The 14,658-nt window shown below is 48.7% G+C and overlaps 1 protein-coding gene across 1 annotated transcript in view; it reads right to left on the reverse strand.

Annotated features, from left to right (window-relative positions):
- KLHL1 (kelch like family member 1) overlaps nt 1-14,658 on the reverse strand; it is a 282,888-nt gene that overhangs the window by 202,438 nt on the left and 65,792 nt on the right. The gene's annotated exons all lie outside the window — the stretch shown is intronic.

The raw sequence follows: 14,658 nt of genomic DNA on the forward strand, positions 1-14,658 counted from the left end.
GAAACCGAGCCTAGTTTTTTTTAAAAAACTAAATAGGGACTCAGCAGGGAAAGCATTAGTGAGTGAGTGTTAGGTTTGAATTCTATATATATATATATATATATATAAAAATTTGTAATAGCTGTCAATAGGCTTCCCATTAGTGCCCCCATAACTAGGGTTCCACTGCCCATCTCTGGCACACGTGGTGGTGCCAGGCCGGCCCGGGCATACTAGTGTGTGAGTGTTTAAGGCTTCGTCACCTGTTATTGGGGTTTAGGGCCAGCTCAATTCCAGAGGAATTCAGCTGATTGGCAGGCTCAGGTTCCCTGACATAAATAGGGTTGCTTAAAAAGGCACTTGATTGTTCATCTCCAAGTCACAGAGCCACTAGAAACACAGATTTATAGCAGGTTAGTTAGGTCTTGAAAACAAAGTTGACCTTTGTTTTCTAAATCTTTTCTGATTAGTTAGGGTTGAATTTGGGAGGGGAAAGTATGTCAGAGAGGAAAGCAGAGAGGGGACCCGGGGGAAAGGCTAGGGAGAAATCTAGAGGGGAGGAGGGGAGGGGGAGGGGGACTGCTGCGGCAGCCCCTCCATCTGAGCGGAGGAGGCCCTCCCCTGCGCTGCTGCCGTTCACCAGCCTGGCTTCTGGTGACAGGAAGAGGGTTCGCAAGACTCTCTTTCCTGAGGCAGCTGCTGGAGGGCCACCCCCAACCCGGGTGCGTGAGGCAGGGGCTGGCACTGGGCAGGGGCCTGCTGCTGAGGCTCCTCCTCCTCCAGTGGTTGCGAGCCAGCTGCTGGAGGAGGGGCAGCATGTGGTGTCTCCTGGGATGGGCGCGGAGCACATGACTTTCCCTGCGCTCCCGCTCACCCCAGGAACCCGGAGGATGTTGGAGGAACTGCCCGTGAGACCCCCCCTGGGGCGGTCCACCCCAGTTTCCTCTGAGGCCAGCAGCAGGCCTCTCGCGGCTGTGCAGGAGGAGAGGACGCGGGAGGAAGAGGCAGAGACTGTGGTGGAAGAGCCCACATCTCTGCCCCTTCAGCCTCGTCCATCCCCACCTGCCCGGCCGAGAGTGGGACACGGTGTGTCCGGCCAGAGCACCTCACAGGAGGTGCCGCAGGGTGGTCCCGAACGCGCTTCTCCTGGGAAGCGTGGGATGCCCTTTTCCTCCGAACTCTGGAAGCACTTCCAGACAACGGAGGATCCCCGAGCAGCCCTGTGCCTGCATTGTAGGCAGCGCGTCAGCCGTGGCAAAGATGTGTGGCATCTCTCCACGTCTGGGATGAGGTACCATATGAAGAGGCACCACCAGGCGGTGCTTCTTCGGGAGGAGGGTTCGAGTGGCGCCGCACGGCCGCCAGCTAGCCAGAAGGAGGCAGGCTCCTCTGGTGCTCTCCCCCCAAGGGTACCTGCAGGAAAGGGACGCCAAGCCTCTCTCCCGGAGATGCTTGGTATGCAGGGCGCTAGTGTGCCCAGAGAGGGGATCCGGAGGGCGAGCAGGCGCATCACGCGCCACATCGTCAACATGATAGCAGTGGATGGGCAACCGTATTCCGTAGTTGAAGACTTCGGCTTCTCAGGGCTGCTCCAAGATTGCTTTCCCTGGTACGCCGTCCCTGCTCGCACGTCGTTGAGCAGATCGGTGGTGCCCTCGTTTTACAGGGCTGCCAGGGATCATGTGAAGGCACAGCTGTCCCGGGTTGCCGGGAGAACTGTGCACTTCACATCGGACATCTGGACCTGCCCAAGTGTGCAGCAAGCGTACCTCTCGCTTACTGCTCACTGGTGGGAACCCGAGTCGGTTCTGGGTGGGGGCCGGGGGGAGGTGCCTAGCACAGCTAGACAGGGAAGGATGCGAGACCGCCAGGCCGGCTACTGCAAGGCCTTGCTTCACGCCGAGGTGCTCGACGTGTCCCACACGGCGGAGAACATCGCTGCCACCTTAAGGAGACAGTTGGACGAGTGGATAGGCCAGGGACCCGCCACCGTGGGATGCATGGTGACGGACGGTGGCAAGAACATGAGGGCAGCGGCGCATCTAGTGAGCCGAGAGAGCGTCTACTGTGCCGCTCACAAGCTTCACCTAGTGGTGAGAGATGCGCTGGGGTTGGGCTCCTCGAAGGAACCCGTGGATACCCGGACCCGTGAACTCCAGTTACTTGTCCAGAAATGTCGGAGGCTCACGGGTCACTTCTCGCGCAGCGTGAAGGCCACGCACGAACTGCGCCAGACACAGGTCAGGACAGGTGTGCCAGAGCACGCTCTGATCACTGACGTCAGCACTCGCTGGAACTCCACCTGCGCCATGCTTGAGCGCTTGGTGGAGCAGCAGGCCGCACTCCACGCGTGGCTCTCCGAGCACCGCGGTGCGAGTCAGGTGGGTGAGTTCAACCGGGAGGATTGGCTCACCATCACCCAGACAGTGGAGGTCCTGAAGCCCTTCAAGGACTTCACTGTGGCGGTCTCGTCAGACACGGCGACCCTCGGTCTGGTCATTCCCCTGGTGCACACGCTCCAGAGGAATCTGGCCACCCTTGCAGACCGGGTCGCGCCCCGTGCTGACCTTGTTCCAGCGGTGCGCGCATTAGTGAGAAGGCTGCAGCAGGGCATAGCTGCCAGGCTAACTCCTCTCACTAAGGAAGAGTCATACATGTTGGCGACCATGTGTGACCCGCGCATAAAGGGCACTTTCGCCGAGCGGGACGGGAACCTCACCCAAGCCAGAGACGGGCTCTGCTCTTGGGTGAGGCGCAGGCAGGCCAAGAGGGGACGCCTGTCGACAGGGGGGACGCAAGAGGGGCCCTGCCGTGCGGGTCCCTCTGACGCCCCCTCTGCGCAGGCCCCCCCCGAGGCCACCACCGGAGTGCCGATGGAGATGGAGATGCTCCGGTGGGCCCTCGTCCCCTCTGGGGTCGTGAGGACCGTGAGAGAGGATCCGGCGGAGGCGATGGTCAGGGACTACCTCGCGGAGCCCTGCGAGTCGCTCTCCACCGATCCGCTCAGCTACTGGGCCAGGAAGGAGTCGGTCTGGCCGGACCTCTCCCTCGAGGCGCAGCGGCTGCTCTCATGCCCTCCGACGAGCGTGGAGAGCGAGCGCGTCTTTTCACATGCGGGCGACATTGTCGGCCCACATCGCACTCGCCTTCTCCCATGGAGAGTCGAGCAGTTGACCTTCCTGAAGGTCAACTCTCGCCTCTTCGATTTCTCAGGACTGGACTTCCAGAGTGACTGAGGTGAGCCCAACTTGTGGCCTGCATCCTCTATGAGTCCAATCCTTTGGAATCGCGCTCTCCCCTGTATAAAACCCTGTATATACAGTTAAAACCGGCCAGTAGAGGGAGGGTGGTTAGGAACCAGTGGCAAAGGAAAAACACCCAGCAATTTGAAAGCCCCCCCCCAGGGTATTCAAAACATCTCCCATCACTGAGACATACCCTGTGGGACCAAATTTATTATGAAAAATAATGCCCCAGAAACATGGATTGCTACTGGAGGGAGAAACAGGTTAGATAGGGATTGCTTAGGTGTTTTTATCAGATGAAATCATTGTAAAAAAAATTGTAGAAGAATTGTTGTACTGTTTTTTGAAAGTTGATGTTCTGTTCATGTAAAAAAAAGGAAAAAAAACCAAAAAAAAATGTTGTGATTATGTTTTTTAAAAGTTGATGTTCTGTTCATGTAAAAAAAAGGAAAAAAAACCCAAAAAAATGTTGTGATTATGTTTTTTAAAAGTTGATGTTCTGTTCATGTAAAAAAAAGGAAAAAAAAACCAAAAAAAAATGTTGTGATTATGTTTTTTAAAAGTTGATGTTCTGTTCATGTAAAAAAAAGGAAAAAAAAACCCAAAAAAATGTTGTGATTATGTTTTTTAAAAGTTGATGTTCTGTTCATGTAAAAAAAAGGAAAAAAACCCCCAAAAAAATGTTGTGCTTATGTTTTTTAAAAGTTGATTGAATGTTCATGTTTAAAAAAAAAAATTTGATGTTAATGTTGGGTTTGCATGGTTGGGGGATGCGGGAAGAGTGGTGGATGGGCACCGGCCAATGATGATCTCTCACAGATGTTCCCAGGTAAATTCTGAGGCTGGTGTGGGGGTGGGGGGAGACCTCTGCAGAACTGCTCCAGAAATACCATTGTCCAGTGCCTTGGAAGTGCCCAGTTCAGCTTTGTGTGTCTGAACTGAAAGCACAGCCACAGGAAATGACATAGGTTCTGCTGGACCCTGTTGCAGTGGTTCCCCCCCATTAAGTCGTTTTATGGAGGGAGAGTTGTATTAGGCTGGTAGTTATTATGATCATCTTCTGTTTCCATGCCCTGTTGTGCCCGCTCACTATGTAACCTGTTGTAATGTTCAAAACTTTACTGTTTGTCCATTTCAAAAAAAAAATTGTGTTTAAGATTCTCTGATGTGTAGTTAATTGTGTTGTGTTGTGCTATGAGGGACAATAAGTGTAATATGTTGTGATTTGTTGACCACTTGTAATTTGAAAATGAGAAAATAAAGGTTTTTTAAACTTAATGATTGTGTGTCTGTGTTCCCTTCTTTGATGGGAGGTTGGTTCCCAGCATAGGGAACAATGGGGCAGGCTGGCCAGCCTGTTCCTGGGGTACTCGGTGTGGGGCAGCTGAGGGTGGTTTTGGTTCTGAGAGGGGCTGAGTGGAGGATTTGGGTCTGTGTGTGGCAGCTGGGGTGGGGGAACTGGGTTTGTGTGGGGCTGTAAGGAGTGGACTATGGGGGATGAGAGCACTGGTCGTCCCTTTTGCCCAAGTAGGCCCCTGCTACTGTCCTGGTGTGGGCTTCCATGCCTCTATCAGTTGCTGGCCCTCCTTTGCCATCTTTTTCAGAAATTTTCCTAGGGCTGCCAAACTCCTGGTTGGGCTTGAGTTCAGGTTAGAGAGAGTAGTTCCCTACAGATAAACTGGCTGCTTCCAAGGGCAATCTCTTTAGAGGGCAAATGCGGACCATGGATTCTGGGGGAGATCCCTACTCAGATTTTCCTTTGCACAAGTCCCACCCCCAAATTGCCAGTAACTTCCAAGGCCAGAGTTTGCCACCCCAGAGAGATCCCGTTCCCACCCTCTTAGCCTTGGCATGAAAGTTGTAGCCCCCATGGAACGCTTCCAGGTTCCTGATTCCAAGCCCAATGACACCAATGTAAGACAATCCAGACCTCCATCAAAAATGGATTTTAAGTAGCAGTGGGATTGGGCTGCATTTCAGTCATTCACATATCTGGTTGTGTTCCCAAACATTTAGCTTATGGTTTTTTAAATCGGCGTATGGCACTTAAGGACACTTTTAAATGGTTCTAAAAACATATTTTTATTATGAAGTATTTAATGTGGCATTGATCAAGGGCAGGCCTTTTGGCCAAATGAGCAGTATCAGTACAGTAAAATTTAGACAAAGCTCATAGGAGGAAAAAGCATTCACACTGTGAAGTGGGAAGAAAGTTTCAATTTACATGTACCATGGACTCCGAAAAAGACATGTAAGTGGCATCCAGACCAAATCAGGCCTGCTTTCTCCCTTGAAGATATCAATTGATGATAGTGCTTATGTCACATCATGAGAAGACAAGGTTCACTAGAAAACACAATAATGCTAAGAAAAATTGAAGGCAGTAGGGAAAAGAAGAATACCCTAGATGTGGTAGATTGACTTCGGTTTGCAATACATGGACAAGGTTTTTGGGATACTGTGGAGCTCAATATAATTCTAAAGTACACCACAAGTGATTTGAATGCATAAAACATACAGACACATACACATAAAATGTATATACCCCCTCCCCACCAAATTAAAGGTTTATCTTATGCCCCGGTTTTCTCCCCCATGGGAACCTAGAGTGGTTTACACATTGCTGTTCTCCCTTGATTTGTTTCACCCTCATCACAACCAGGCTAACAATAGACAGCTGCTCCATGCCTCACATTGGAGTGACTCCACCGATGGCCTTCTTAGTTGTATGAGGGGGTGGAGGGGGGGGAGGAAGGAAACAACGCACTCCTGCCCACTCTATCTGGGGCCTAGGTTACCAAATTGCTTGGCCTTGGCAAGGAGCCAGTGGTGGGGCGGCACTGGTTCTGGGGCCCCGTCAAGAACATTTGTCCAGGGCCCCAAAATCACCTAGACTGCCTCTGGAAAACACAACACAATTGTTTACTTAGGCTGAGCCAAGAACATCCATCAAGCCTACAAGGCACAGAATCAGAGTCTGCCAGATTCTAGACCAACTCTCTAGCCATTGCACTACAGTGGATATCTAAAAATTGTTCATACCCCCACCAGCAACTTGAACATTTTTCTCCAAAAGGCACACAACTTGGCTGGGTCTCAAAAAGGACTATGATGCATGGGCCTGTCAATGCATACTGGTACTAAGGCTCTGGCCGGGGGGAGGGGGGCATTGTGCCAATGCCACCCTGGCTTTGGAAGGGGACAGTAAAATAGAAGAAATAATCTAGCTTCAGTGCCTCCCCCCCTTCTCTCTCTCTCTCTCTCTCTCTATAATGTGAGTGAAAACATTACTATACCATCACTGAAGCCTACAGGATACATAGGGTCTGTTCACACACGCATGATCATTTAATGGCAATGCTCTGGCATGATGATGTCTGTTCTAGGAAGTGATGTGATCATCACACAAGGCTGGGGAGCACGCACAATTCACAGCAGGCAGATTTGGGCCACAAGGGATCCTGCTTTGGCCTGCAGGGCCCAAATCAGCCCACTGCAAAGCACAGGCATACTCTCAGGGCAGCCAGATGACATCAGTGACATCACGGCAGCAGCCCCTGGAGCGTACCTTGAAGGCTCATTCACTGACTTTCCCCCTTCGGGGTGATAGGTGAGAGTGGGGGATCCCCCACCAAGGGGAAACGGATCCCTAATTGTGTCTGAGGTTGTGGAAATCAAATGGGTCATATTGCTTCTGTCTTTGAGGGACTTACATGCACATTATATTTAACTCCAGATTTCTTGATTGTCAAGGAATGCATGTGGTGGGGGGTGGGGGGAAGGGTGGGAGAAGGGCCCCTGAGGGTGAGGGTGGCATTTGGCATGCAAAATGCCACCCCTGGCAAGACAAGCCTCTCCCAGCTGTCAGTGGTAGAGATGAGAGCAGAGCACCCACTTGGGGAGGCCATGAAATGGCCCCCCCAAGTGGGAGCAGGCTGAGCCTTGGTGGGGGGATGGGAGGAAGGGTGGGAGAAGGGCCCCAGAGGGTTGGGGGGGGATTTTGTTGCAGTGGTTCCCCCCCATTAAGTCATGTTATGGAGGGAGAGTTGTATTAGGCTGGTAGTTATTATGATCATCTTCTGTTTCCATGCCCTGTTGTGCCCGCTCACTATGTGACCTGTTGTAATGTTCAAAACTTTACTGTTTGTCCATTTCAAAAAAAAAATGTGTTTAAGATTCTCTGATGTGTAGTTAATTGTGTTGTGTTGTGCTATGAGGGACAATAAGTGTAATATGTTGTGATTTGTTGACCACTTGTAATTTGAAAATGAGAAAATAAAGGTTTTTTAAACTTAATGATTGTGTGTCTGTGTTCCCTTCTTTGATGGGAGGTTGGTTCCCAGCATAGGGAACAATGGGGCAGGCTGGCCAGCCTTCTCTGCGGGTGGTGGGGGGGTCAGGGGGGTGGTTGTCTGTGTGCCAGGGCAGGTGCTCTTTCCCAGGGACGATTTGGCACTGCCACCATTGTGGCACCCCTTGTCTGTGCAGAACTGCCCTGGGAAAGAGAGTTTAGGGGTTCCCAAAAGGGGAGGGCAGGCCAGCCTGTTCCTGGGGTTATGGTGGGTGTGGGGCAGGTGGGGGTTGATTTGGGTCTGTGAGGGGCTACTGGGGGGATTTGGGTCTGTGTGTGGCAGCTGGGGGGGAATTGGGTTTGTGTGGGGCTGTGAGGGGTGGACTTTAGGGGCTGAGAGCACCTACTTGGGGAGGCCATGAAATGGCCCCCCCAAGTGGGAGCAGGCTGAGCCTTGGTGGGGGGTGGGAGGAGGGGTGGGAGAAGGGCCCCAGAGGGTTGGGGGGCATTTTGCATGCAAAATGCCACCCCTGGCAACACAAGCCTCCCCCAGCTGTCAGTGGTAGAGATTAGAGCACCTACTTGGGGAGGCCATGAAATGGCCCCCCCAAGTGGGAGCAGGCTGAGCCTTGGTGGGGGGTGGGAGGAGGGGTGGGAGAAGGGCCCCTGAGGGCTGGGGGGCATTTTGCATGCAAAATGCCACCCCTGGCAAAGGAAGCCTGCTTCTTCATTTTTTCCCCATAGGAAATAATGAAGAAGATGCTCCTTTATGGGAGGATGGGGGGACCTGCTTTGGGGGGCCATAACATGGCCCCCCAAAGTCCAATCTGTCTGAAACTTGGGTGGGTGTTAGAGAAGGGTTAGAGGAAGGTCCCCACCAATTTTGGGCTTATTTGGTGGGAAAATGCCTCCTCCAGGCGTCCTGAAAGACGGAGGCATTTTCCCAGCAAAAAAACCCGAAAGAATCCCGAAAGAATGCCGAAATAATGCCGAATCCCGAATCCCGAAAGAGATTCTTGTTTCGGCATTCGGCTAATGCCGGTAGAGAATCTTGTTTCGGGTAATCCCGAAACAAGAAAGCCGAAAGTTTTTTCCTTGCACACCCCTACTAGCTACGTTTATACCATTTCGATTAGCAAAAGGTAATTTCAGAAGCCCAATCCACAGTTACTTCTCATGAAAGTATCAGTCTAGGGGTCGAGCTACAAGTGACAAATGACACTTGCCTGGCAAGTGAATAGACTCATGTGTATTCCTCCCTGTTCACTTGCCCTCCACTTGCCCTCCACTATGTGATCAAGTGGAGCACAAGTGAATGGCAAGTAAACAGGGAGGAATACACATGAGTCTATTCACTTGCCAGGCAAGTGTCATTTGTCACTTGTAGCTCGATCCTAGTTCTCAAAGGCTGATGGTGGCATGAGGAGGAGCCATAACATAGGCTCCTCCCATGCAGGTCTGAGGGCCAAGCTACAAGTGACGAATGACACTTGAACGGCAAGTGGATTGAGTGGAGGGCAAGTGAACAGGGAGAAATACACTTGCTGTTCAAGTATCATTCATCATGTGTAGCTTGGCCCTCATGTGTATTCCTCCCTGTTCACTTGCCCTCCACTATGTGATCAAGTGGAGCACAAGTGAATGGCAAGTGAACAGGGAGGAATACACATGAGTCTATTCACTTGCCAGGCAAGTGTCATTTGTCACTTGTAGCTCGATCCTAGTTCTCAAAGGCTGATGGTGGCATGAGGAGGAGCCATAACATAGGCTCCTCCCATGCAGGTCTGAGGGCCAAGCTACAAGTGACGAATGACACTTGAACAGCAAGTGGATTGAGTGGAGGGCAAGTGAACAGGGAGAAATACACTTGCTGTTCAAGTGTCATTCGTCACTTGTAGCTTGACCCTGAGTTTCTCACATTAGCCTAATACAGAGTAATTGCTGCCATTTTGCCAGAGACATGGAGCTATCCAGCCTCAGTGTAATCGTACTCTACATTGTTTTGAAAAGCATGGATGATAAATATATTGATGAGCCTGAAGAAGCAAAACATCACCATACTGGACGCATTTCTAATATGTCCTCTGAATGAAGAATCATATGACGAAGAACTAAATTTCTCCATAGCGTTTAGTATCTTTGTTTTAATTTAAATTTTTAAAATTTAATTTTAAAGCCATTCTGGGCACAAAGAAACTATTATTTGAACACACCCTTCACATGAATGAGAATTTTCCTCATTTTTTTCTTTCTTTCAACAGCAGTAGCTCTGGGTCGTGGTGCTACTTTGTCTCTGATATTACGTGCGTTCTCGATATAAGCAAGACATCATAACACCACTTTATAAACAGAAGGGAAATTTAGAGCAATTTATACATGAAAGAGCTTCTGCCACCTCACAATGGAACTCATTCCAGACTGACAAGCAGGAGCCAGCTATCTAATTATACAGGGATTATGTAATTACGCACAGCGATGTTTCATCGGTAGAGAGCATGTGCATATTGAGTTACATTCTTGAGTCAAAAGAGTAGCTAGCTCAAATACGAAAGGGATCAAAGACACCATCCTCTTGCACAACTGTGCGTGGCAGGAATGCACAGCCCAACTGGGTAAATTCTAAAATGCCTTCCCAGAAGAAATTCTCTGAGAATAGCCTATTCCTATCTAAATTGTCTCTGCATTGTGGAATGGAGCTGCTTAAAGGTCATTAAGAGAAGTTCTCTTAATTCCGCCTTACCCAATTTCTCTGACAATCCTTTTGTTTTCCTCTTTTTTAGGAATTTGGAGTCAGTTTCTAATTTGAAGAGAGGAGGGGCAGGAAGAGGAAGTTATCCAAAGTTTTAGAATTTCACTCTGCAGATGATCAGCGGCAGGTAACGTTCTTCCCGTCTTCTTGCTACAGCACCCTCCCCTCCAGGGTGTATAACATAAAACAACTGCAAGAGTTGAAATTACAAAAGGGCACCTTGACTTCTCTTCGAAGAGGAATTAAAGATAAAACCTGTTTCTAAAACAGAAAGACGAGAACAAGAGGAATCAAAGTCTGTATCTAAAAAAGTGAATTTTGAAAAAAGAAATTCCCAACCCGTAACAACCCTAGTCCTTTCTTGCATTTTCTATTGGAACCTCCTAGATTTTTTTTAGGGTGGGGGAGACATGCATTGGATATGCAAATGGATAGGCGGTATGGTTAACAGAAGCAATATGAAACTGATTGCAAGAGATATTGTATATGTATGATATAGATGTATAATATACCCTGACCTGAACAGCCTAGGTGAACCTGACCTTATCAGATCTCAAAAGCAAAGCAGGGTCAGCTTGGTTAGTAATTGGATGGAAGACGTCCAACAAATACCAGGATCGCAGAGGCATGCAATGGCAAACTACCTCTGTTAGTCTCTTGCCATAAAAACCCCGCCAGGGGTCACCATAAGTCAGCTATGACTTGAGGGCATCACACACACACACACAGATATAATATATATAAAGAAAATGCAGGTCAATTGTCTGTCCATGCAAACAGAAGCCTTCAAAATTCAAAGTGGGACATAAGAAGGATGCACAATGAAACAAAACTACTGAACAAGTTCAGAATGAAACAAGTAACATTTAAGAACATCACAGCATAAGAAGGCCAACAGATATTCTACTCCAGAACCCTGTTTCAGACAATGGCCAACTGGTTGCCCAGGAAGGCCAACAGATAGGATATATAGGCCAAAGCTTCCTAGGACTGGTTTCAGGCATTGCCTCGGAATGTATGTTACCACAGCCCTGCAAACGTATGAACACATATGATCAGACTGACATGGGGAATTAGCTTGCTTGTTTATGCAGGGAGTGGAAACAATGATCTTTTACCTAAAGAAGTAGCTGTGAGGGGTCTGTTTCGGCAGGAAAAGGACAACAGAAATAGATTTAAAATCTTGACAAGAAATATGGAGTTCATTGAGGTATCTGGGTACAGTATTGGTGGGGAGAAGCCTATCCTAACAACAACAACATTCAATTTATATGCCGCCCTTCAGGACAACTTAATGCCCACTCAGAGTGGTTTACAAAGTATGTCATTGTTATCCCCCCAACAAAACACCCTGTGAGGTGGGTGGGGCCAAGAGAGCTCCCGAGAACTGTGACTAGCCCAAAGTCACCCAGCTGGCTTCAAGTGGAGGAGTGGGGAATCAAACCCGGCTCTCCAGATTAGAGTCCCACATTCTTTAACCACTACACAAAACTGGCTCTCTAAGACTAATATCCTACTAATAATATCCTACTAATTGCAAATACTAGCAAATACTAAAATCATAGAATCACAGGGGTTGAAGGGACTTCCAGGGTTATCTAATCCAATCCCCTGTCCAATGCAGGAAATTCACAATGACCCCCCCCCAGTTACCCCGGCACCATGCCCAGAAGATGGCATAACATCTCCAGGATCCCTGGCCAAACTGACCTGGGGAAAATTGCTTCCTGACTCCAAGGTGGTGATCGTCATTACCCTGGATGTTTAAGAAGGGGCCACAAGGACTAAGCTCTGATGTAACCCTTCCTGCCCTCGGTCTCATGATCTGCCTAGGTTCACCGAATCAGTATGGCTGTCAGATGGCCATAGCCTCTGCTTAAGAACTTTCAAAGAAGGAGAGCCCACCACCTCCCAAGGAAGCCTGTTCCACTGAGGGATAGCTCTAAGTATCAGGAAGTTCTTCCTAATGTTTAGCAGAAAGCTCTTTTGATTTAATTTCAACCCATTGGTTCTGGTCCAACCTTCTGGGGTAATGGAAAACAGCTCTGTACCATCCTCTATATGACAACCCTTCAAGTACTTGAAGATGGTTATCATTATCATATCACCTCTCAGTTATCTCCTCTTCAGTCTAAACATACTGAGCGTCTTCAACCTTTCCTCATAGGTCTTGGTCTCCAGACCCCCTCATTATCTTTGTTGCCTTGCTCTGGACTCCTTCCAGCTTGTCAATATGCTTTTAAAATTGTGGTGCCCAAAACTAAACACAATACTGTAGGTTAGGTCTAACCAGACAGAGTAGAGCAATACTTCTGCTCTTTGTGCAATCTGGATGCTATACCTCTGTTGATACAGCCCCCCAATCATATTTGCTGTTTCAGCTGCCACATCACGCTGCTGACTCATGTTCAGCTTATGGTCTTCTATGACACTTAGATCCTTTTCTCACATACTACTGCTAAGATAAGTCTCCCCATCATATAATTATGCATTAATTTTTCCTACCCAAAATGCAGAACTCTATATTTACTAAATCAAAGCACAAAGAAATAACCCATTCAGAGCAGGAATTTCTTCTTCTTTTTTAAAGTAGATAGATTTTATTTATTTTTTTAAAATCAAGTTTTATTTGAAATTACTTAGAGGTGAAAATGTAGGGGATACGGGAAACAGGACAGAGGCGAAGTGAGTCTTTCCAAATATAAGATCCTAACCAACAGAGAGAAGCAAAATGCCTGCCATCTGTGTGATACAATGTCAGTTGTGGGTTGGAAAATAGAGGGAGACATATTAAAGATGGGGGCGGATATATACCTTTCGTATTCTGCATAGAAATCAGAAGGAGAAGTCCAGTGTATTACGAGACTCTGTTGAAACCCAGAGAAGACTCAAGAGTAGAGATGGGCACAATAAAAAAAAATTAACAATCCAGTTGATCGTGGATCGGCGCCGGCGATGATCTCGAATTAACGATCTGCACTGAGCATCTCCCGTTCCCAAACCGTGGATCATGGATCGTGGAGGCCAAAGTGGGGTGCGCTGCTATTCCCAGCTATGTGGGAAGGTGGGTGATGGCGGCGGCTTTCAGAGCTGCCTAGCAGGGTTCACAGGGATGAGATTGGAGTGCCCATGGCTACAGAACACCCCCTTCCCCCTCCCTCCCCTGGGTGTCTTCTCCCAACTTGTGACTGCTTTGCTGCTCCGTGGTTGGAAGAAGCCCTGCTGATCAAGGCAAGCTGGGCTTCCATTCGGGTTTCCAGGGCGACAGAAGGAGGGCAAACAGAGCTCAGGCATTCCCCTGGATCCATTGCCAGGAGAATAGATTGCTGGCGCCTGAGTGTCTGGATCCCTGAACCGAGCCCGATCACCCTGATCCAGGCCTCTCCCGACCGCTGGATCATTGGCCGTGGACGATCATGTTCCGCCGGGTCCCGATCGCGTGATCGCCATTATCGTGGGTTTTTTTTCATTCGTAATGCTGATTGTGCCCATCTCTACTCAAAAGCATGTTTAATTTGTGAGGTCTAGAGCCATGCTAGATATATAGTTTTCAGCCCATTGGATTACATGGATCCTTTTCAGAACACAAGAGGTTGCAACAGAGAATCAAAGAAAAAACTTGGGAGTTGGGAATCTTCCCAAGAGAAAACTATAAACTTGAGAAAATTAGCTGGAAAGAGGCAGTGAGATGAGAAATTTCTGATTGGATCATAACACAAAATGGAAGGCATGACACTGACAGTGCTATCCTAAGAAGAGTTACTTCAGTCTAAGCCCATTGAAATCAATGGGCTTAGACTGGAGTAATTCGTTTTAGGATTGCATGGTGAGTTACATATTCGGCAAGAACTATGAGACAATGGGAATATTGGCATCGGACATTCCCAACTGCTACAGAGCATTTTAAACAGTTAACGTTTATATTGCGGTAATAGTCAGTGATTGCATATCACGAGGATGATCATATGGGGAGAGACACCTTCTTTGTGTTTCAGCCCGGTGACTTAATTGCTGGTTTGCACAATTTACCCTCCGCTGTTTCTCCCACTAAAAGGCTCACAGCTGTGGTGCTGCAGAATCACCGCTGCCAGGCCCTTCTTGAGATGTAGAACATGGCAATTGCTCTCTGTGGTCTGTGCTTGCCTTGTGGGGACGGGAGCTTGCTCATGTGCATACATGTGGGCTGGGATTGAGGGGTGCATAGATGAAAAGGGCGGCTGGCAACATGTGGAGGTTCCCTTTATTCACAGTGGCCTGTAGCTAGAGACTGATGGAACACTGATGTCCAACTGTCCTACTGTTGATCCCGTCTATCCTTTCAGTGGTTCATTCTGCTCTCACAAGACCGGCAGCTTCAACAAAGAACACAGAACCTTGGAGCAAGGAGGTTGGTG

The sequence above is a fragment of the Eublepharis macularius genome, chromosome 3, assembly GCF_028583425.1.
Source record: "Eublepharis macularius isolate TG4126 chromosome 3, MPM_Emac_v1.0, whole genome shotgun sequence".
Classification (NCBI taxonomy): Eukaryota; Metazoa; Chordata; class Lepidosauria; order Squamata; family Eublepharidae; genus Eublepharis; species Eublepharis macularius.